General features: G+C 43.2%; 1 protein-coding gene and 1 long non-coding RNA gene across 15 annotated transcripts in view; one reads left to right on the top strand and one right to left on the bottom strand.

The window, feature by feature from the left end:
* Positions 1 to 22,139, bottom strand: part of TSPAN4 (tetraspanin 4) — a 645,425-nt gene that overhangs the window by 106,322 nt on the left and 516,964 nt on the right. The window lies entirely within an intron of this gene.
* Positions 2,811 to 6,293, top strand: LOC120403746. Its single transcript, XR_005597710.1, has 2 exons — positions 2,811 to 2,934; positions 6,158 to 6,293. It is a non-coding gene; the product is annotated as an uncharacterized LOC120403746 (long non-coding RNA).

Genomic DNA, 22,139 nt, shown 5'->3' on the forward strand with positions numbered 1-22,139 from the left:
TGAGAGTCAAGAGACCCAGGTTCAAATCCCTATTCTGCTACAGACTTCTTAGGCTACGTTTACACTATGAGCTAGGGGTTTAATTCCCAGCTTGCATACGCATGCTAGTCTGAGTGTAAAGAGTAGTGTAGCAGTGGCACAGTTTAGCAGTACAAACCCACCTGAACACTTTAGGTACATACTTGGCTTTGCTAAGCTGGGCCTGTGCTACTGTGGCTATGCTATTTATACTTGTGCTAGCATGAATATGTGTAGGTGAGCTGGGAATCACACCCCTCGCTCATAATATAGACCTAGACTTAGTGTGACCTAGGGCAAGTCGTTCATTATCGTTTGTAAAATAGCACTTTCCTCTCTCACAGGGCTAACGTGAGGATTAATACACTAAAATGATAAGTTGCTCGATAGTGGGGGACACACAAGTTCCTAAGATTAGTAGATGGAGAATCATGAAGGGTACAGGAACAACTGACAGAGTCCCTCCTTTTTACCTTCACTCAAAATATAAGAGTAAGTAGTGACTTGATTATCTTTGAAAAGGCAGCATATACCAAACAAATAAACTCAAACATTAATTTATGATGAATGTACAATCATAGAATACAATATAGAATTATTCAGATACTATAGGGCTGAGGGCTTCAGAAAACTTTATCCTGGATGTAGGTATAATAAAAATTAAAAAGCAAAGTTGATTTTAACTATAAAAAAGAAGAAAAAATACTGCCACTGTAAAGAGCATGCTGAAAAATTCTGAAATCCTCTTCAAAAAGAGAGTCTTATATATAAACCCAGGTTTGATTTGCAAACATGTCTGAATAAAAGGCAGAAGGGCATGCTGCTGTCCTTAGTCCTGAAGTAGAAAGCAGACCAGCATGCTGCTCTCCTTAGTGCTGAAATATAGGAGGGGGTTTTGACAGCATGATCCACTGCTGCACATACACTTGGTCCTTAATAATCTGCGGGTGATTTTAAGAGCAACCTCCATTGTTCTTAACCTGCACAGTGCTGCCATCTTCTAATGTAAGGTTCCATAAATTTACTGTGTATTTACTGCTTGAGCCCTTATCACAGTAACACTACCTGTATTTGCAAGGATATAGAATGCATGATCTAATAGGTCTTCTCTGACTCACTGAATACATATATTGCTGTCCCGCACGTCCCATCAGATTCAAGCTCCTGAAGCTTAATAGCTTGCTTGGCAGTCCAATGCACTGCTGGAAAGGACGCAGTGGCAATAAAGGTAATGCACAGGGCAAATTCGGACAACGCTGCCAGCTCTGCAGCCCTAAAGGGACCCAGGGTCAGGGACAGGTTCAAATGCTAGTGTGATGCTTACTGCATGTGATCCAGCAACACATGGTGTGGAGTATGAGCTGCTTTGTTCTGACTGTGTGCTCTGTGCTGATAATAACATATATGTGATATATCATAACCCTGGCTTGGGTACACAGTAGGCTCTTCCCTCTTCCTGTTTGATAGGAAACTGCCACCCACAATTCCCTGAAGCCCCCCAAAAACACACACTCCAGTTCAGGGTACATTCCTATTCTCCCAACTTCTCCCCTCAAGGAACTGAATCCTTCCCCAGCTGACATGGCACAGAAATTTGGAGAAGGATGGTTTGAAGCTCATTCACTGAGTCTCAGTCACTGGAACTGAGGAAGCCCAACAACAACAACAAAATATGTACAATAAATAAAGATGCAGACAAGGACTTCACTTTCTGAAGCTTAGCCCCTTCACTGGGAGGGGGAAGCAAATGTGTCTCTCTAAACTGGGCTTTCTATGGGGAGATGCCTTTTAAATGTACTCTTCAATCAATGTGTAGCATTCCAAACCTGTAGCAACAGGATCCCCCAGTATGGGGCATTGAATCACTGATCTATACCATATTGGTGAAAAATAATCACATTCTAATGACAAGCGGAAAATACACAGAGCAAAAGCATCATCTGGTTGCTTTGAAATTAAACAGAAGCTGAGAGAAAGTAATTCAGAATCCTTTCAGGGTTGCTTTTAAATGTATTGTTCATTTGCTTATATAAATATTATTATTCTAATTACATAATACCACCATGTGAGAAGTCCTTTATAATAAAACTGTTTTTATCATCTCTTGCTTTTATAGCTTAGATTTTTTTCCTGTAAAAAAAAACTTTTCTACATAAGCGGGGGTAAGAGAGAGAGCACAGACCATCCTCTCATTTCATTTTAGCCATTTTTAAATAATCACTTATTTATCGTAGGCTCTGCTGTGCACTAGCTCATCTGAGGCTTTCCTACACTCTTAGCTATGCTCTTTATACACCATGGACCATCTCCTGAGCTATCTACAGACATGGACAGTGTGCCACAAGCACCACCTCAAATAAACCTTTCTTTGCACTTGCAATGTCCGAAGGAAAGCGTTTACCCCCGTCTTTTCATCATGCTAACAACTGGGATGGGGGCATTTCTACTATATGGAGTATAGATGGGTAGCCGATCAGTAACTCCATAGCCATGTACAAAAGGAATGCCCATGGAATTGTTTGCTTTTGGATTGCATTTCTTTTGGGAATCAGCAAATGAGTGGGAGTATCACAAAGCTCCTGAAGTAAAATCAGAATCAAATCATCTGCATTGGGATTGTCCAAACAGGGAGTTTTGACTCTCTGCCAGCTACAAGTATTCCTTTGGCCAAATAACTGCTGCTGCATCATTTGAGCCCCAGAAGGAGATGCCTGGGTTTATCTTCCTAGTAACCTTGTGACATATTGCAATATGTCATCATATAGCATATGTCATAATGTAACCCTGAAAATGCCATTTCTGGAGTCGTATCATGAGATCCCACGATACTCCCCACGTTAATTCAACAATCAACTCATCTGGACTTTTTAATTAGAACAATGTATCGTGTGTTCTTCCTTCCAATAGGAATATGAGGTTTGTTAGCATCCTGTATATGTACATTAAATGTGGAATTCAGATTATGTATATGTTTAATAAGGACTTTCCAATTGATATCTATGGAATGTATTTAGGAAGCTCTGCTTATGTTCTTACATTGCCTGGTGTATATATTGCTTAGCACAGCTTGATGAAGGAGTATGACTGACACCAATTCATAGCATTTTTATTGCTTTGCTCCCTCGTCTTATAAATTCCTAATGCAGTTGTAATTTATTGCATTTTTTATGTTTGTCGATTTTATTTACATACTCTCCCTTGCTATCAGAGGGAAAAGGGATTTGGATTTCTGGAGAGTCTCAATCTCTCTGTGCTCTTGCCTAAGATGGGAAAAAAGCGTTCTAGCCCAAATCAAAATTAAGCAACACCTCAAATGCTTTCTCAGCATAACACTTTCCATCAGGAAGCATCATTAAATAAATATGATTTTATAAATTATCTCTCTAAAGCCTTTGCAACGCACAGAACTTTACAAATAAATGTTCCACTATAGCTGTTTTTCTTTTTTTAAAAAAGGTACAAAATCATTGCCAGCAATGATGAATTCTTGTAGCTTAACAATAGTTGAGGTGACAAAGCTGAAAAGTCCCAGGGTATACCGTGATTCAGATGCCACAGGTGGAGGCCTTCACACAAATGCAACAGCATTCAGCAAAGAGAGGCAACCTGCAGAAAGCTCTTATGAACTAGGCTGTCTAGTAATCCCAGGATGCCCACCAAAACAGAACAGAAAGGTAGAGATTTTGGTGTAAATTAAATGGGGTTTATCACCCCAAACTAAACTGATGCCCATCAAAAGACTGCATTCCTTTAATACAACGTGAGACACACTGACACATGCAAAGGCAGCACTTAAGTGCTGTAACAGAAAGAAAATAGGAGAAGCCTGAAGCAATGAGGTGTGTGTTGTTTGTGTTTGATTGATTGTTGTGGGAGTTTCTGTTTATTTTTTATTGGGAGGTCCTGGTTTCCTTAAGGGGAACAGCAGGCTGGGCTCCTGGTTCCAGCTTCCCTGGACGCCATTTCACAGTGGTATTGCCCACCCTACCCCACACTCCTGTACTAAAATCTTGTCCACATACATTTTGAATGAGATTACAGTGCAACTGAGCTATATCTATGGCTTACTTATAAGGCCAGGAAAAAGCAAAGGTACCACGTTCAGCAAGGTTTGTAGGATTTAGCCATGTTTACCACAGTTTTAGGGCTAAGTCCTGTGTACCATGCTGAGCACTGAACACAAATCCAGTGCCACAAAATACAGCAGTGGAGTACTGTAATCCTGCATGGGTTGAAAATAAACCACAGCATGGTAGGTTTTGTGGGACATTGTATCCCTTCCTCATATATAACAACTGGGAGTTCTTCGGTACAAAGTGCTAACATACAAATTAATTAGCATTATTCTCATGCTTTTGATAAAAACTACAATTCAGAAAAGCACAGCAACACTCGTGGCATAAAGTCATACAGAGCATCCACAGATCATTTTTTAAAGGCAGGAAAAATTAAAAAAAAAAAAAAGGCAGAAAGAGAGGAAAGATGGCCTTGTGGAACTGGACTGGGACTCAAGAGATCTGGGATCAAAATTCCAGGCTCTCCTAAAGATATATAGTGTGACCTTCGGTAAGTCACTTCACTTCTCTGCTTTTCATTTCCCCATCTGTAAAAATACAGTAGTGCTTCCTTTTCCCCCACACTTTGTCTTTTATCTAGAGTGCAGTCTCCTTAGGGTAGAGACTGACACTGTTGGTACAGTGCTTAGCACAATAGGTCCCAGTCCCAGCCAGGTTCTCTAGAAAAAACAAAGGGTTCATCCCAAATGGATTTAGAAATTACATTTGAGGAGCAGAGGAATAAGCTCTGATTTATATCAACAGACCTCTCAGAATTAAGGCAATTTTTACCTAGCATGTGGAACTGCCCACAGGAAAAAACACAAAGAGAAGGAGAACTGTCTGGAAGAAACCTCTTATTTGACATCACTATAAAAACAACACACATGCAAACAGCAGCAAGATGTTCTCTTTGATTCACCAATATGTCACCATCTAGACACTTAGAGTCTGCAGCTGTACTGTAGAGAAGCTGCTGCTAATTAATGACCCTTGGCCACCTAATGCTAAATGATTGATTTCAAAAGGTAAATGCATGAACAGACCAGTAATGAGAAAGCATCTCCTGATGATTTTAAAAGGTCTTCACTCCAATCACATTAACTATTTAACAGATGAAATGCAGTAAAAGGGAAGAAAGCTCTTCCTGCATAGTGTTCCTTCTAACCACTCACCTTCAGATGACTTAAGAGTCCTCTGTGGGGCACCGACTTCAATACTCTGTCTGGGCCTACCACAAAAACCTTTAAAAATCCCTGGGTAAGGGCTTACCTATTGGTAGTAACTACAGACCATGCAATAAAATGCCAAGGTTTCAATTCCAAGTTTACTCTCTCTAGGGCAAGTGAGCCACATATCTGATAACAGCAAGGCTTGCTGGCTAATCTAGAAGTAGCAATGCAAGAGTTCCACAATGAACTCCATGCCTCCTGCATACCAATAGTTCTGATGCAAGGCTTCCTGACCACAGAGGAAGACGGTGTGGAAGAAACATGGCTTTTCAGGGGCTCACATTCACTTCAGTTTCCCTCTCCTCTAAAGCCTGCAGACTGATTGGGAGGGCTGCATAGTAGGTCTCTTTCTTTGGAGATGGAGGATGGCTTCAAGAAATAGTTTTGTGGCTGTTGTGAAGGAGTGAGGATGATTGGAAGTCTGAGAAGCTTCAAAAAAAATGAGTAAACCTAAAGTAAGGTAACATCAGGTGAAATGCCCCTGCATAAATGGCCTACTCTCCTCAGCGATTTTCCTTGCTTCACTGACCTAGCTGAATCTTTCCACTACATCCTCCTCTACGTTAATTCTGAAATATAGAACCGCAGTGGTTTTGCTACTTTAGAGGAGCCCTTTATTCCTCAATGATATGAAGATTTTCCCTTTCATACTAAAATGGGAAGACTCTCCACTCAATGGCCATAGCCTCTGATCCACCTCAGAGGTTTGTGGCTCAAAGAAGCTCATCTCCATCAATTTGGGTAAGGAAAGCATGAAGCACGACCACCCAATAGAAAGCTTAAATTGCTCCCATATGACCAGTTCTCTAAGTCTGAGACCGTCATCATAAATTTCTCTATTTTGGGTTGCAGGTCTTTGCAAATTGGGAAACCACTGGTAAAGTTAACCTCTGATGAAGAGATCTGCAATTCACCTTTCCACAATGTTTCTAAGGTCCCAGGCTGAGTGGAATGCTGAGAGATGACAGTCTTCTGCTAACTATTCAAACTGCGTCCTAGTTCTCTTATCCACTCTGCTCAAATGATAACATACACATCCGGGGACAGGGCAGGATCACTTGCTGCTCAATTGTTAAAGTGCTGTCACTTTCTCTAGCAGCTCACAGGTTTAGGAATGTTATTGCAAGTGATCATTCAGAGGCACTGATTGCCCCTATCTTTTGTAAGCAACCCTCCTAAAATAATTCGCAGCAGAAGCATAGAGCACCAGCTATATCCTGTGATGGATGCTCCATGCTGGATGCCAATCAGTTGTTGAGTGGAAAGAAGCAGTAAGTTCTACTCCTTGATCACTGTTGCCCCAAGGGGCATTAAACAGAGAGGAACATCTCATTATATAATCTTGGCCCAAGGTGGCAGGGAACATAGATGGAGAAGACTTGGGGGAAAATGGGGACGAAAGAGACACATGTGAGTGCATGGGGAAACATTTAGCAAAGAAAGAAAAATCAATTAGAAGGAACCAATGGTGGAAAAGCCAAATTTTTTAAACATAGGTACCAAGTTAGGCACCTAAATCCATATATAGCTATCACTGTAGACAGCATATAAATAGTACTTCTAAGATTATAGCAAAGGCTCGGTGGTGCTATTGCACAACAGATCCAGAGATGAGTAATCATTCAAATTTTGCTAAAATAAAACAAGTGAATAATCGTGGCCTGATTTTCAAGGTGCTGAGCAGCCACAGTTCTCACTGAAGTCAATGGGAGCTGCAGGCACTCAGCATCTCTGAAGACCTCTTTAATTGAGGTGTCTATATATGGCTTTAGGGCCAAGATTTTCAAAAGAGACTAGTGATTTTGGGTCCCTTCCTTAAAGAGGCCTGATTTTCAGAAGGTATTCAGCAGTTTCTGAAAATCAGGCCCCTTTAAGGCACCTCAAATTTGGCTCCCAAACTCACTATTTATTCTTGGCTTTGGTGCCTAACGTTAGGCATTTAAGTCTGAAACTGTGGGGCCAAGCAAATGAAACACGCAGGCACAAATGGAGAGAGAGAGAGAGAACAAAGAGAACAAGAAGACACAAGGAAGATCTAAGTTATTGTTTCTTCTCGATCTTTGTATGTGCATGTTTTATAGAAATTTTAACCTCCCTCAAATTACCATACAATGCACACACCAGGAGGTTTGACACAACACCATCATGTAGCGTAGGGTCCTGGGATACAGGCATGGGAACCAGGAGTTCGTACATAAACAGGGACAAAAACACCTTTGTTCATGCCCCTCTAACCCCACACCGCCTCTGCATTGTAGTGCCTGGCATTTGAGAAGAGATATATACACATGTGCTCGGAATCCAGTAGTTTTAGTGTGCATTTGCTGGTATGTCAATAAAATATAACTTGTCATTAGCTAGTTACTCTACTGCTGAAGTCCAGATAGACACGTGCCAGGTAAGCGCTTACATATTTTGCATAGTGTTTTTGTTCTGAGATGTCATATAAATCTGCTGAAATGCAGGAAATTGCATCTGGCATTTCAGCATTTCCCAGGGGAGAAATCCTGGGCTTCCCTATTTTAATTTTTTCCCTACGCTGAAGATCTGTGTAACTTGGGTCAAGTCTAAACATCAGCATGTTTGGAACTAGGAAATGGGTCTACCAGGTATCTACCCTTCCACATCTCACCACAGCACACACTCCTTTGCTTGGGGGAAGAGAAGGTTGTATTTGGGAGGGAAATGCGCAAACATTGCAATGTTGATTAATATGCTATCTCCGCTGTCCAATTTATGCTTCACTCACTTCTTTAAAATGGCTCCTGCCTTTGACCCCAAAGGCATTCCTAGTGGCATACTTTACTTGTATTAATCAGCTGTTCACCCTCCAGATATCCCAGCTTTCTCTTGGTACCAATTCCCCTTCAGGCCAGGCTGTCACTAGGGCTGAATGACAAATTCACAATCATTTTGGTCAAAAATGTTCCCAACTGTTTGTCAAATTATGAAATTGCATCCAAAAATTGTTAAATTTGAAGAATTTTCAACCAGATCCAGCCTCTCCCTGCCACATGCTCTCTACCTGGGAACTTGCAGCAATAATATACAAAGCATGTATTTTGTGACAAGCATTTACAGTGACGAGGGACTAAGGCAGGAAAGGAGGAACAATGGGAGATCATGATGATCAGACGCACTTTTGTTAGTGCGCCACTAGTTTAAAAGATGGGCTGCTGGCAATGTGTTGCCTTGAGGGGTCTGAGAGTTGTTGACTCTGGAAGTCACTTCCCTCCTTGAGTCCAATAAATCCTGAGTTTCTTGACTTTCAGTACAAAGCTCATCTATTTTCTCTAGGACTTGTTAGTCTATAAGGTGCCACAGGATTCTTTGTTGCTTTTACAGATCCAGACTAACACGGCTACCCCTCTGATATTTTCTCTAGGTTTTCCAGAGGTCTTAGTTACAGGACTTGCTTAACTGTGTCGCATTAATATGAATGATCATGATGAAATCCTCAAGCCTTACTAGGGTCTCTGTGTTACTGACATGTTCTGAAGCAGCTTTGGCCAGGAAAGCCTATTTCTTACAGAGTATCTTTAATTGTAGCTCATAATCTCCATACCCAATGCAAGCACCCAGGATTAAATGAGGTGGCTTCGAAAAGAATAAGAGATAGATTAGATAGATGATACTCCTGAGAGGACCTTCAAGGAACTGTGATCAAAGGGCAACATTGCGTGTTCTCAAATCTCTTGATACCTGCATCAAAGTCAGCTCTATTCAGGCATTACATATAAAATCTTGTCCAGCTCTCTCAAGCCCAAGAAAGTATTTGAAAGCAGAAAAGACAAGAATCAGCAGTGGAATTAACATGTCTAGCAGATCTTGACACACACCCCGCCCCACACACACACATAAGAAACACTGAAGGGGAAAGGCACCAGGCTGACCCTCCTGCTGCCCAGTGGAACCTATCAAGTATATACATCCAAAGCAAACCTCTTACCTTTTTAGAGAAAACTTCTCAACCACCAGGCCCCTTTAAAATAATGTCTTCTTCAAGATAGGAGAGACTTTGCCCAGATATTCTTCTCTCTGTCCCGATTCCCAGTGGCCCCCTGCCTGCTTGTAAAACAGCACTGCTTTCTTTTGCACTGATTTGGAGAACTTTTATTTAGACATCACCGCCCATTTCTTTTGAATTCATTCAAAATTGGATCATTCCCCTTATACCAATAAAATTCAGGGCAATCTGTGTAACAACACATCAGTGAGTGTAGGCAGTAAAAACAAACCAAAAATTCCAGCAGCTCAATGGTACAATAAGCTCTTGGCAATTACCTCATTCAACAGACTTTGGGACTCTCCCCGAAAAGGGTTTTCAACAAATAAGGCATTTGGCTTCTCTCTCTTTCTCTATTAAACTGACAAAACAAGCACAGTATTACCTCAGAGCTGGCTAGAGGGGGGAAAGAGGGGAAATTACCTTTGACAAGGGGACAATGGGCTCACAGTAAAACTTTCCATCTCCTAACCAAGTGCAGCTCTAGACAAGGTAGTCTTATTAAAGACACAGTTGGCTTACAATGAAACTTTGCTATAGGGCGAGAAAACCAACAGCATACAATCATTTTGCCCTGAGAACCTCTGCTGAATTACTTTAGTGCTGTTGCCAGTACTCACTGCAGAATAAAACAATGGAAATATTTATAAGGAAAGCAAGGATGCTCAAAATCTGTTCTGAGGAGCAGAGCCACCTCCTACCCCGAGGGTGCAGAGGGCCCCACACAGAGCGGGCATTGTGTGGCTCTGTTGCGAGTACACAGAGAAGGAGCAGGGTCTGGAGTTCAAGATGCTGTACGGTAGGTGTGCAGCGTATGTGCTCTATGTGAAGCATAACTCTATGGGGGCAAACAGAAGGATTTGGAGGTGGGGTAAAACCAGTGAATCTGCTGCTCTGTGGAACCACCAGCCATTGCCCTCAGTGCAGTGAAAGCTTAAGATAAGAGGAGGCTATTCCAGCCCCGATGTTAAAGTAGCATTCAGTGTGTTTGTGGCCACTCCTCAGTCCTCAGGGAGAGTTCTGATTTTTTAGGGGGAATTTAGAGGACCATTTCACAGCATCGTGTGCAACGCCCAGGCCTGAGCATTACATTGTACCTCACCATAGTGCCCACTGCAGTGTGTTCTGGATGGCCCTGGCCATTGCAAAGCTCACTCTTGAGAACCAGAGTGCCCTGCGACCACCTGTCCTACTGAGAACAGATTGATGTGGGAGCAGCCATAGTCATCCTGGCATTGACTGGGAGAAAATATCAGCCAGGCAACTGATATGGGGGAGACCGAGGCAATTCCAATTCCATATATCCTGTCTGAGACGTTTTGAGAGATTTAGGTCTGGGAGTTGGCAATTACTGAGGAAAGCAGTGGCTGTGCATAGAAATACTTGTGGAGGAAGACTCACCTATGCACTCAATTTTCTGAATATCATATGAAGCCTACTCTGCTGAATTCAGAGTATTTTACAAACATGTAATTCACAGACAAATTGCAGGCAGGTTGCAGTTACACATCACTTTTCTCCTCCGCTCCAGTATCCTTTTCCCTGGACTGACTGTAGATGACTTCTTTATGAAAAATTCTTTGCATTCACACACCATGTTTTCTGCTTAGATTTAGCAATAAACTGGCAACATTGGGGCATTAATATAGATACACACCATGAGCCTGCAAGCCCAGTAGTTGGATTTTAATCAATAAACTGCCTTTTCCCAGGGGTTACAGCTGTTTTATGTTGGGTATGTGGTGGAATCTGAACATGCCCGGGAAAGTTTATCCAAACCTGATCTGCTATAAACGATCTCTGCTCTCCACGCTATAATGAGCTGAGCCTGCAGTCAGTCAAAGCAGATGAGAGAGAAACAAACCAGTTGCAGTCTCTCTCTGTGCTTCAGATCATATCAAATAATTCCACATTCAATGCAGTAGGTGTTAAGGTGAAGGGAAAGGAATTGCTAAACAGAAAATCTATTGAAAAACTATATATGCTCATACATGCACAGGTATGCACATAGAGAGAGAATATATTATGCAAATTCTTTGAGAGTATCAGAGTTCTCAGGTCAAAACTCTGATGTAATGCAGGTGTTCCCAAGGTTTCATAGCATTGACCACAACTTAACATTAAGAGGGCCAGATTCCAAGCTGGGGAAAGTCAATGTAGCCGCATTTACTTGAGTGGAGCTATCTATGCCAATGTACACCATCTGAGACTTGATCCTGGACTGTCTTGTGGCCCACCTTCCTCTTCCATCTGAGATGGCATAATACCCTTGTGGCAAACACTGCAAGTACTTAGAAAAGGAAAATATTTATGTATGCTTCACTGTCTAATTGAACGTAGCTGCTGGAAATAACATGTAACCAGGCAGCTTGCTGCAGAGCAGCAAGAAATATTCGACAAAATGTCAGTGGTAGACCACAGTGTTTGAACCACTGATTTTATCCTGCACTCATTGAAGTCAATGGGATTGATCTCATTGATTTCAGGAAAAGACATTTAGACATTTCATGTAAAAGAAAAGAGGATCTGGAATAGTATTAGAACCTCTATAGAGCGTTCAGTGCTAGAAGCAACATCAAGAGTAAAGAGCCTAAGTCAATTTCTCTCTTTCCTTTTTTCTTTAACTAAACTTTCTCATTTCCAAGTTTGAACAGCTGAGAATATCATCTTTTTAAATAGAGAGGCAGAGCAGCTCATGTTACTTATGAAAGTGCTGGGGCACAGTGAGTCCAGATCTTTTTAAAGTTGTATTTTCTGAAGGAATCCTGCTGGGATTAGACTGAGGATTTGGTACGAAAGGGAAGGATAGGACCTGCAGGCTTTTCTTTTCTCCAACATCCTCCCACACTGCATGGGCCATGAGGATGACACACCCGAGCTTTGGAACAAAGAATGTACAAATCAGTGATATACCAGGTCAGGGAGAGTTAGTAGAAAGAAACTTGTTAGTTCTCCTCTCCCTTGTGCCTCCCATTGAATCATTTTCTGAGTGACATTAGGTTCTGGAAGTGAAACATTAAGGATAGCGCAGTGGTTTGAGCTTTGGCCTGCTAAACTCATAGTTGAGTTCAATCCTTGAGGGGGCCATTTGAGGATTGGCCCCCCTTTGAGCAGGGGGTTGAACTAGATGACCTCCTGAGGTCCCTTCCAACTCTGATATTCTATGAAACACAGAAAGCTGCATTTAGATACCTTTTGAAACCTGCTGCAGGACTCTGGAGTTCCTAGCTGCCAGTCTTGCAGTCACACCATGCCACTCTCTAGACCTGATCCAAAACCCAGACTCCCTTTGATTTCAATAGGCTTTGGGTCAGGCTGTCTGTCAGTCAATAAACCTTAGCATAGTCAGTGGTAATGCCTTATGGTCCCAATGCCACTGTTTGGTACAAAAAGTCCCCAAAATACTCTGCACTCATAAGAGGACTCTGACTAGCATCAAAAATAAAACTTTTTGAAGGACCCTCCCATGTTATAATTAATTTTGGGTGGGGATTACACATACACAGTTTACTTCCCCCATTCTGAGATAAAACAAATGGCCAATTTTTTCAAAAGTGAGCACCCAAAAGGGAGCTGACTGCCCGAGGATGGGTCCGTCACACTTTCTGAAAGCCAGGCTCCTTTAAGATGTCTCCAGATGGGCACCCCAAATCACCAGTCATTTTTGATAATTTTGACCAATATACGTATTGCAGTGTCTTTGATGGATAATCATCTCATTTATTTATGTTTATATGCATGGTTCTTGAGTGTTTTATATTTCTCAAATGACTCAACTGCCTTCTTTAAAGGACACTGTCTGATGGATACTGCTTATTCTTCATTGTTTACAGAAGACTTCTGGAATGTGCATTCTACAGCTGGATTCACACAGAATACTGCTGTGCAGCCTCACCATAGGAAGGGTCTGTTTCCCTTTTATTTGACTACTTCTTTTCTCCTTTTGTTGCATGGAAGCAAAAGAAGCCCGAAAAAGGCTGGTTTTATTACAGCCATTGCATTTTTTGGTGTTGATGTGTTTAATATTTATTTTATTTCTCTTTTGTAAAACGTAAAATCCAGTAAGAATGGCTTTTCATTTTGTTGCCACAATGACTTTTTTTTTAATTTCACATCACAGCTCTATGAAGAAGCAGAGAAACTGCCACCTGGCACAGCAGGGGTTAAAAGGCTCAGCTAGCCTAACCCCGCTATACCTGCAGCCAATGACAGACCTGGAGGGGGGATAAAAGGAGGGAGCCTGGCTCAGTTGCAGGCTGTCTGGCAGGAGCTCTCTGTTTGCCTGCCTGAGGGGACGGATCAGGGACCGGCCAGCCAGCCAACACAGCCACTGGAGGCAAATAAGCCTTCCCCTGCAGCTAAGCCCCAGCTGTGGGGTAATTGAACTAACAGGGCCACGCCCCAAACTAAAGAGTCTCTAATAAGAAGTAGCCCAGGGAAGTAGGTTTTGAACCCCCTCTTCTGCCACAGAGAGGCCGACCCATCAACCCCTGTTTAGGGGCTGAACTACACAGGGCCATGGGGAGGGTCGGAGTCCCCCTTCTGACCAACCATCTAGCCACTAGGCCGGCTGGCGACCAAAGGCTCTATCACAAGCTCAAAAAAATCTTATAAGAAAATAAAGCATCGGAATACAGCAAAAGTAGAATTGAGATGCAGTTCTTTTCATGTGTGAGCAAGTTTTTCCATTACAGTTCTTTCTGAAGTCAGATTTGAATGTCTTTAAGCAGCAAGCACCACAGTATGGGGGGGTTTAAGTGAAGAAAGATTCAACAGCCCACTGAACCCAAGGGCTCTTTTGAGAGTCTCATTAAAAGTTCTCTGCTACTCTTCTAGCTATTAAATGCCATGTATTCAAAACATCTGACGGTGCATAGTGGAACATTACTAATATTAGCCTAATTGACATGCCCTTTAAAAATTACTTAAAGGAAATGTCCAAGAAAAATTAAGCAGGCAAAAAAAAAAGAACTGGATGATGCTATAAATGCAAACTGATATTACCACATGTGCAATAAGGGGAAAAGGGAGACTAATGGGACAGATTCTCAGCAGGTGTAAATCATCATAGCTACATTGACTTCAACAGACCCATGTCTGGTGTTGTCATATAACACCTCAACTCCCAACACCTGCTCTACGCTGGACTCCCTACACTCACCTTTCTCATCGAATCTAAAAAATTTCCTGGCTAAAATAAGCTTCGCCTGACACATTCCCAATCATGTCCCTGCCCTCTTTGAATCTGTCCACTGGCCTCTTTTCTATTTCGTATCAAGTTTGAGTGTCTCATTCTCAGCTTCAGGACAGAGTATAACTGTGTGTGTACTCTGTAGCTCTGCTCATCTCCTTCTCCTCCTTCATAAACACCCTTTTCATATTCCTCTGCCATCCCTTGCTCCTTTTCTCACCGTTTACATTTGCAACTCCTGCCCTTCCCCTGGTTTGAATCCTTCCTTGATCTCTCAAAGCCTTTCAGCCACAATCCACCATAAGAAGATAAATATTGTTGGCTTGTTTGTTTTTAAAAATCCCTCTGCACTGGTTCATGACAGAGTCTTCATCTAGATATCTACTGTACAGTGTGTTTAAAAAGTACTGCCTGTCTAGATTACTAAGGAAGCCCCTTGGGGCAGGAATTGTATGTTCTGATGGCATACCATAAATAAATAATGGCGTATTTTTGCTTTTTTTTAAATCACCCCCTCCACCCCCCACCCCAGAGAGTTCTGTATTTGAAGATTTTTACTTAATGTGTGAGAGGAACATGGAAGAAGCAATGCAGAGAGTCTGATTCACTCTAACAATAATAAAAGAGGCAGCAGAAGACATTCAATCAAATCTGAAAGATGATAATCATGCTCTTTGTAGATCACTGTGTGAGACGTAAGGGAATGCTACTTTGATACCAGCATTCAAGGGCATTTCAGACAGAGAGGCCCAAGGCAAAAGGCCTCGTCTTCCATTAGGTTTTGGTAATGCTATGCTGTGGTCATCTAAACTCTTCTTTACACCAGCAACCCACATCCCACAAACCTCACACCCGTTCTGAAATGCCAGTCCTAAATGGGCTACACCAGGGGTAGGCAACCTATGGCACGCGTGCTGAAGGCAGCATGCAAGCTGATTTTCAGTGGCACTCACACTGCCTGGGTCCTGGCCACCAGTCCGGGGGGCTCTGCATTTTAATTTAATTTTAAATGAAGCTTCTTAAACATTTTTAAAACCTATTTTTAAAAATAAGTGATGGTCACATTAACACCACCCTATACCAAAAACCTACTGACCGCTATGCCTACCTTCATGCCTCTAGCTTCCATCCCGGACATACCACAAGATCCATTGTCTACAGCCAAGCACTGAGGTACAACCGTATCTGCTCTAACCCCACAGACAGAGACCAACACCTAGAAAATCTCCACCAAGCATTCTCAAGACTACAGTACCCACACGAGGAAATAAGGAAACAGATCAGCAGAGCCAGATGTGTACCCAGAAGCCTCCTACTGCAAGACAAACCCAAGAAAGAAACCAACAGGACTCCACTGGCCATCACATACAGTCCCCAGCTAAAACCCCTCCAACGCATCATCAGGGATCTACAACCCATCCTGGACAATGATCCCACACTTTCACAGGCCTTGGGTGGCAGGCCAGTCCTCACCCACAGACAACCTGCCAACCTGAAGCATATTCTCACTAGCAACTGCACACCGCACCATAGTAACTCTAGCTCAGGAACCAATCCATGCAACAAACCTCGATGCCAACTCTGGCCACATATCTACACCAGCAACACCATCACAGGACCTAACCAGATCAGCCACACCATCACCGGTTCATTCACCTGCACATCCACCAATGTAATATATGCCATCATATGCCAGCAATGCCCCTCTGCTATGTACATCAGCCAAACTGGACAGTCTCTAAGGAAAAGGATAAATGGACACAAATCAGACATTAGGAATGGCAATATACAAAAACCTGTAGGAGAACACTTCAAACTCCTAGCCACACAATAGCAGATCTTAAGGTGGCCATCCTGCAGCAAAAACTTTAGGACCAGCAGGGCGGGCTCAGACCAGCAGCGACAAGCACGCGCGGCGGCGGCGGCAGTTGGGGTCAGGGGCGGCAGGGGGGGCCCCATGCGGACGGGGCGGGTGGTGTGGTGCGGCTCGGCTCCTCCCTCTCCTGAGGCATGACGCTCAGCGCTCAACGCGAGCCGCCGACCGACCAACCAACCGCCGCCGCGGCGGAGGTCCAGCCGAGCCCGGACCTCACCCCCCTCAGTCAAGCCAGCGGCCGGCGGCGGGCGCGCGACGCCTTGGGGCGCATGGCTGCTTGGGGCGGCCCGCTGAGGACCAGACTTCAAAGAGAAACTGCTGAGCTCCAGTTCATCTGCAAATTTGACACCATCAGCTCAGGATTAAATAAAGACTGTGAATGGCTTGCCAATTACAGAACCAGTTTCTCCTCCCTTGGTTTTCACACCTCAACTGCTAGAACAGGGCCTCATCCTCCCTGATTGATCTAACCTCGTTATCTCTAGCTTGCTTCTTGCTTGCTTACATATACCTGTCCCTGGAAATTTCCACTACTTGCATCCGAAGAAGTGGGTATTCACCCACGAAAGCTCATGCTGCAAAACGTCTGTTAGTCTATAAGGTGCCACAGGATTCTTTGCTGCTTCTACAGAACCAGACTAACACGGCTACCCCTCTGATACTTTTAAAACCTTATTTACTTTACATACAACAATAGTTTAGTTATATATTATAGACTTATAGAAAGAGACCTTCTAAAAATGTTAAAATGTATTACTGGCACGCAAAACCTTAAATTAGAGTGAATATATGAAGACTCGGCACACCACTTCTGAAATGTTGCTGACCCCTGCGCTACACAGTGTCCCAGGTCATAGAGGAGATACTGTTCCACCAATGGCCTTTTCTCCTCTCCTGTTAATGTCCGTGGGATCCACGTGTCTGCATGGAGAGGAGAACAGACTGTCCCAATACATCCTGTACTTGTGAGTTTGATATTTCATGGGGGAAAGGGCAAAAGGACTTAAGATGAAGAATCTTAATATCCCTGTTCTTCTGCCTGTGTAAGCCTCTTGGGTCCTACCAATTTCATTCCTTCTCACCTCATTTGCAAGTTCCCTAGCCATGCCAGAAGGGAAACAGAGAGGTGTTTGCCTGGACCTCAGAGACCAGCACCTAATAGCTATGCTTGGAGAGTCAGTCATTTAAGGGGATGTAACTGCCAATCTTGGTTCCCTTTACTTTGGTAGTCTCCTCCATGGGGTTTAAGATCCTGCAGCTCAAGTTTCAATAGGAACCGGGCAGCTGCATGAGTCCATTGCATGGTCTATGACAGACCCAATGAATTATCAACCTTATGGCAACCCAAGGTTTTGCCAAGCAGGCAGATGCTTTGAGCAATTCTTACTTCTGAGCTTTTGTTTTTGCAATAAACTCTCTTCTTGTGCCATGTTACGGCCACTTTTTAGGCCCTGAGAATTATTTTAAGCAGATGAACTTCATTCCACTAAAGTCACATCCCTTGTAATACTGCATCTAAATAAATATATTACAGAAATCTTCACCAGAGCATATTGATTAAGAATGCATATAGGGCACAGTGCTGTCTCCCAGACAACTTCTCCAGTTGCTGATGAAGCATGCACCTGCTATTTGATAGCAAGGCACTTGACAGCATTGTGGAAGACCAACAGGTTCAAAGCCTGTTTGCTACATTCTATTTGTTGCCCCATGTAAAGCTGCTTGTCTTTTAATAGCTTCCATTTGCTAACATAATAACAGAGGCGGCAAAGGTTAATCTCACACCTGTTTCAAGATCTCAGTAGACCAACTCATTATGCCCACTGGAAATAAAGGTTATGGCTGTGTTATACTTAATGTAAAAGCTCAAATAATTGCAGCGCATGATGCTGCAATGGTGCAAAGAACACAAGTCACCAGCGTCAGTATTGCTGGCATGGTGGTGCAGTGCCAGGGGGGTGCACTGCACAGTTAGAAGTGCCTTCCCTAATAGGTTATTTCCTCCAGGACTCCAACAGGGACCCGCGGAAATTAAAAATTACAAACTGCACTTTTTGAAAACTCTAGGTAAGAATGTTGGTATCCTGGCTGAACATTTTGAAAATTCAGTCTGGCCCCTTTGTAAGGGCTCCGTCCTGCAGCCCTTATTTACCCAAGCAGTCAATGGGACAACACACACTAATAAGGTCTGCAGAAGCAGACCTTACATGTGTAAACTAAAAACATAGTAAAGAACTAAATACTAGCAAATAAGGAAGCCCAGATTTAGTATGCAGGTAAGGGGGGCGGGGGCAGGGAGAGAAGAGGAAACTCTCCGAACCAGAGTCCCACCATGCTTTCTACTGCAGCCCAATGCTTGATCATTAGCTCATCCTAGGAAAATGGGATACTAGTGCCCTCTTTACTGTAATGCACCAATTTTTTATGAAGTGTGTTTAAATTTTGATTGCCCTTTGCGGGCTGATTTGATTTTCTTGCAGAGCACTATGACATGAGTTTGTTCAGGAGAGAGGATGTGTGCATGAACTACAATACAAGACAGCACAACAATTATTCATGCCAGCTCCTGGTTTCCACAACCCCAGCTGCATGCTGTTTTTAGACAACTGCAGGCTGGAGAGTAGCTTGGGCTGATTGCCAGGAAAAGGATTGGGTGGGAAGTTAGCGAGTGAGTTTTTGCATATTCAAGAGCATGGAGCAAAATATAATGTAAGGTGGTGAGTAAACTTGCCTGAATCTTTATAGGACAATATGGTCTAAAAAATATCTCTTGCCCCTGAATTTTTCAGCAAATAGGTGCCAGAAAGCAGAAGCTTTAGTGACGTGACCTGATTCCAAGTTCTGCAAAGCTCAGCTCCTCATGGAAGCAGCCCTGTTTCTGGAACTGTGAAGTCAGCATAGCAGTGGAAAACACAGCAACAGTCAGAAGTCTTTTAAATCACTGACCAGCATACAGGAGATAAGATCGTATATGGCGAAAATGTCCCCATAACCCAAAAGGAATCTTTGCTGTAGTGGAATTCCAGGCTTCAAAGGCACTTGCTAAGGAATTGGCTTTGTAATAAGGGATTTCCCTGTTAAGGCACAAGTGCTACAAAAGGAGCCCTAACATTTTCACATGCCTGCTCTGAGCTGAATAAAGATAGCATTGCTGAAGTGCTGCATTACTTCTCCCAAAGCTGCAGGGGTGCAACTGCTGTGACTAAGGGCTTGCCTTCACTACTGGGGAGGGCGACGCTGCTGCAATCGATGCAACAGGTGTCAATTTAGCGGGTCTAGTGAAGACCAGCTAAATCAATGGCAGAACGTTTTCCAGTAGATTCCGGTACTGCACCGGAATGAGAGGAGTAAGTCAACTGGAGAGCATCTCTTGTCAATGCTGCATAGCAAAGACACCGGAGTAAGTAGACCTAAGTTATGTTGACTCCAGCTACTTTGTTCACATAGCTGGAGTAGCATAACTTAGGTCGACTTACCCTAGTAGTAAAGACAAGCTCATCATAGCATATTTCACTTTTTTAATTCAGTTTTTGAGTGCTTTACCACCATTAATTAACTTAGCCTCACAAAACGTGTGAGGCAGGCAGGGGTGAAAGTAACTGAGGACACTTACCAGTACGGGGCGGGGCCTGAGGCGGAAGGGGTGGGGCTGGGGGTCAGCATCCCTAGCCAGCCAGCCCTTCCAAGCCACCTGTCCTGCGCTGCCTGGGGCTCCTGTGTTGATTTAAAGGGTCTGGGGCTCCAGATGCCACTGCTGCCGTAATGGCAGCAACGTCCAGAGCCCCGGGCCCTTTTAAATTGCTGGCCCCAGGGCAGCTGCTCCCTTTGCCTCCCCCCCTCCCGCCCCCGCCGACAGGGGAGGCAAAAGGGGCAGGGACATTAAAGTGCTGCCGTGGCAGTGCTTTAATGTGGGCTGGGTGTGGGCCAGTGCAGGTTCTTACCGGTACGCTGTACAGGCCCGTACCAGCTCACTTTCACCCCTGGAGGCAGGTAACATTATCCCTATTTTACAGAGGTATAGTGAGGTATAGACGAGGTGAAATGGAAGGATGTCTGTTGGAATGGAATGGAAACCATCTCTCCTGGCTCCTGGTCTTGTACTTTAATTACTAAACTATCTCCTTCCTCAATGCAGCGTTAACACAGGACTGCTCCGAATGAGGAAGTACTGCCTCATCACATTCAACTGCCCCAGTATCCACAAAAACACCAGCTTCAAGTAAGCAATTCAGATTGTGTGATCTCTATGGTAATAGGTGGTCAAGTTGATGTACGTTAACATTGTGGCACGCACCAGTGTTGAAGTTAGATCCTGTCTACACAGAAACTTACACCAGTTTAACTAAAATTGATTTTTATTTTGATTTAGTTAAACTGGTACAAACCCCTGAGTGGACACTTGGTTTAAAACTGGTTTATATTGGTTTAGCTTGAGTTGATTCCTTGATGATGGAGGTTGCATCCATACTAGGGGGAATAAAAAGGGGTGTGTCTGTACTTTGTGGTAGCTAAAGTGGCAACTAACATCGGGTAAAATCCTAGAGAAGACAAGGCAGTTTGTAGTTTTCACATGTTTTGGCAGATTCAGGTTAATCCTAGGCTCACGCATAATCTTGACCCCGACCTGCTAACACATGTGAAAATAAACTACTCTGTCTTTGCTAGGATTTTACCTCCTGTTGCTTACCATGTGTTAGCTAACATTAGCAAAAAACATGCCTTTTTTCTTAGTGAAGAAAAGGTCTGAAGCTAAATCAATATAAAGCATTTTAAAACTGATTTTAGAGAGAGCATCCACAGAGCAGTTCTCACTGGTTTAACTAAATTAGGTCAGACGTAAACACTTAGTTAAAACTAGTGCAAAGTCTGCATGTGGATAAGGCCTTAAACAGGGATGTCAATGCATTCCAACAGGGAAGATTCAAAAGCCAATGGCAATGGATTAACTCTGGTATATTACGTGGTTTTGCTAGCCCACTCATTCCAGACAATACAGTCCACTGTACGCTGATGGAAGTATTCGGGGGAGGGGGGGTAGGAGATTCTTTGCCATGTAGTGGCACTACCCCTAGAGAGCCAATTATTGACTCGCCAGGAGCCACGCAATGTTGTATGTTTCCTTTTTTACTTTGAAATATGCTCCATGAAGATGTATTTGCTTTTATAACTGTGGATATGAAATGTAAATCTTCTCCTTCCCCGGACATTTTTTTTCCAATACACAGTTTATAGCAGTTCACTTTCTTTGATTTTTTTTTAGTAACTTCTGTTGTGTCTGGCACTTTGGGGAGCACCTGCGACGGAAAGCACTTTATTACTTCTCTGTTTGAGTTCACTGCAAGGCACTCACCAGTTGATATCAAAGAAAGGATGAGTGTAGGCAGCAATTTAATCAAGCAGCAACTGAAAAATTAAATGGGGTGGTGATTGATATGGATTCAGGACTTCTTTTGTTTGAATGGGTTTTAGGTAGAGAACTCGGTAATTATTTTTTGGAGAGGAGGGCAGGAAGGATGAACAAAGGAAGCCTGTTTAGGCAAATCATTTTCATCCCAGTTACAGTCAAATAAAAGAAAGGGGAACAGGTTGCTTCTCAGCAGGTAATGAGGCTTGTGTTGTCTTTGGGAGCTGTTCCCCATTAATGGGGGGAAAAAGAAGGCTCCTAAGACACTGCATGAGGGTCCAATGGATTCCAGGAGAAGTGCACACTAATGCTTAGAGCAGGGCATTCCTATTTTGCATGGGGCACTGGCAGTTAGTT

This window comes from Mauremys reevesii, linkage group 4, assembly GCF_016161935.1.
Source record: "Mauremys reevesii isolate NIE-2019 linkage group 4, ASM1616193v1, whole genome shotgun sequence".
NCBI lineage: Eukaryota > Metazoa > Chordata > Testudines > Geoemydidae > Mauremys > Mauremys reevesii.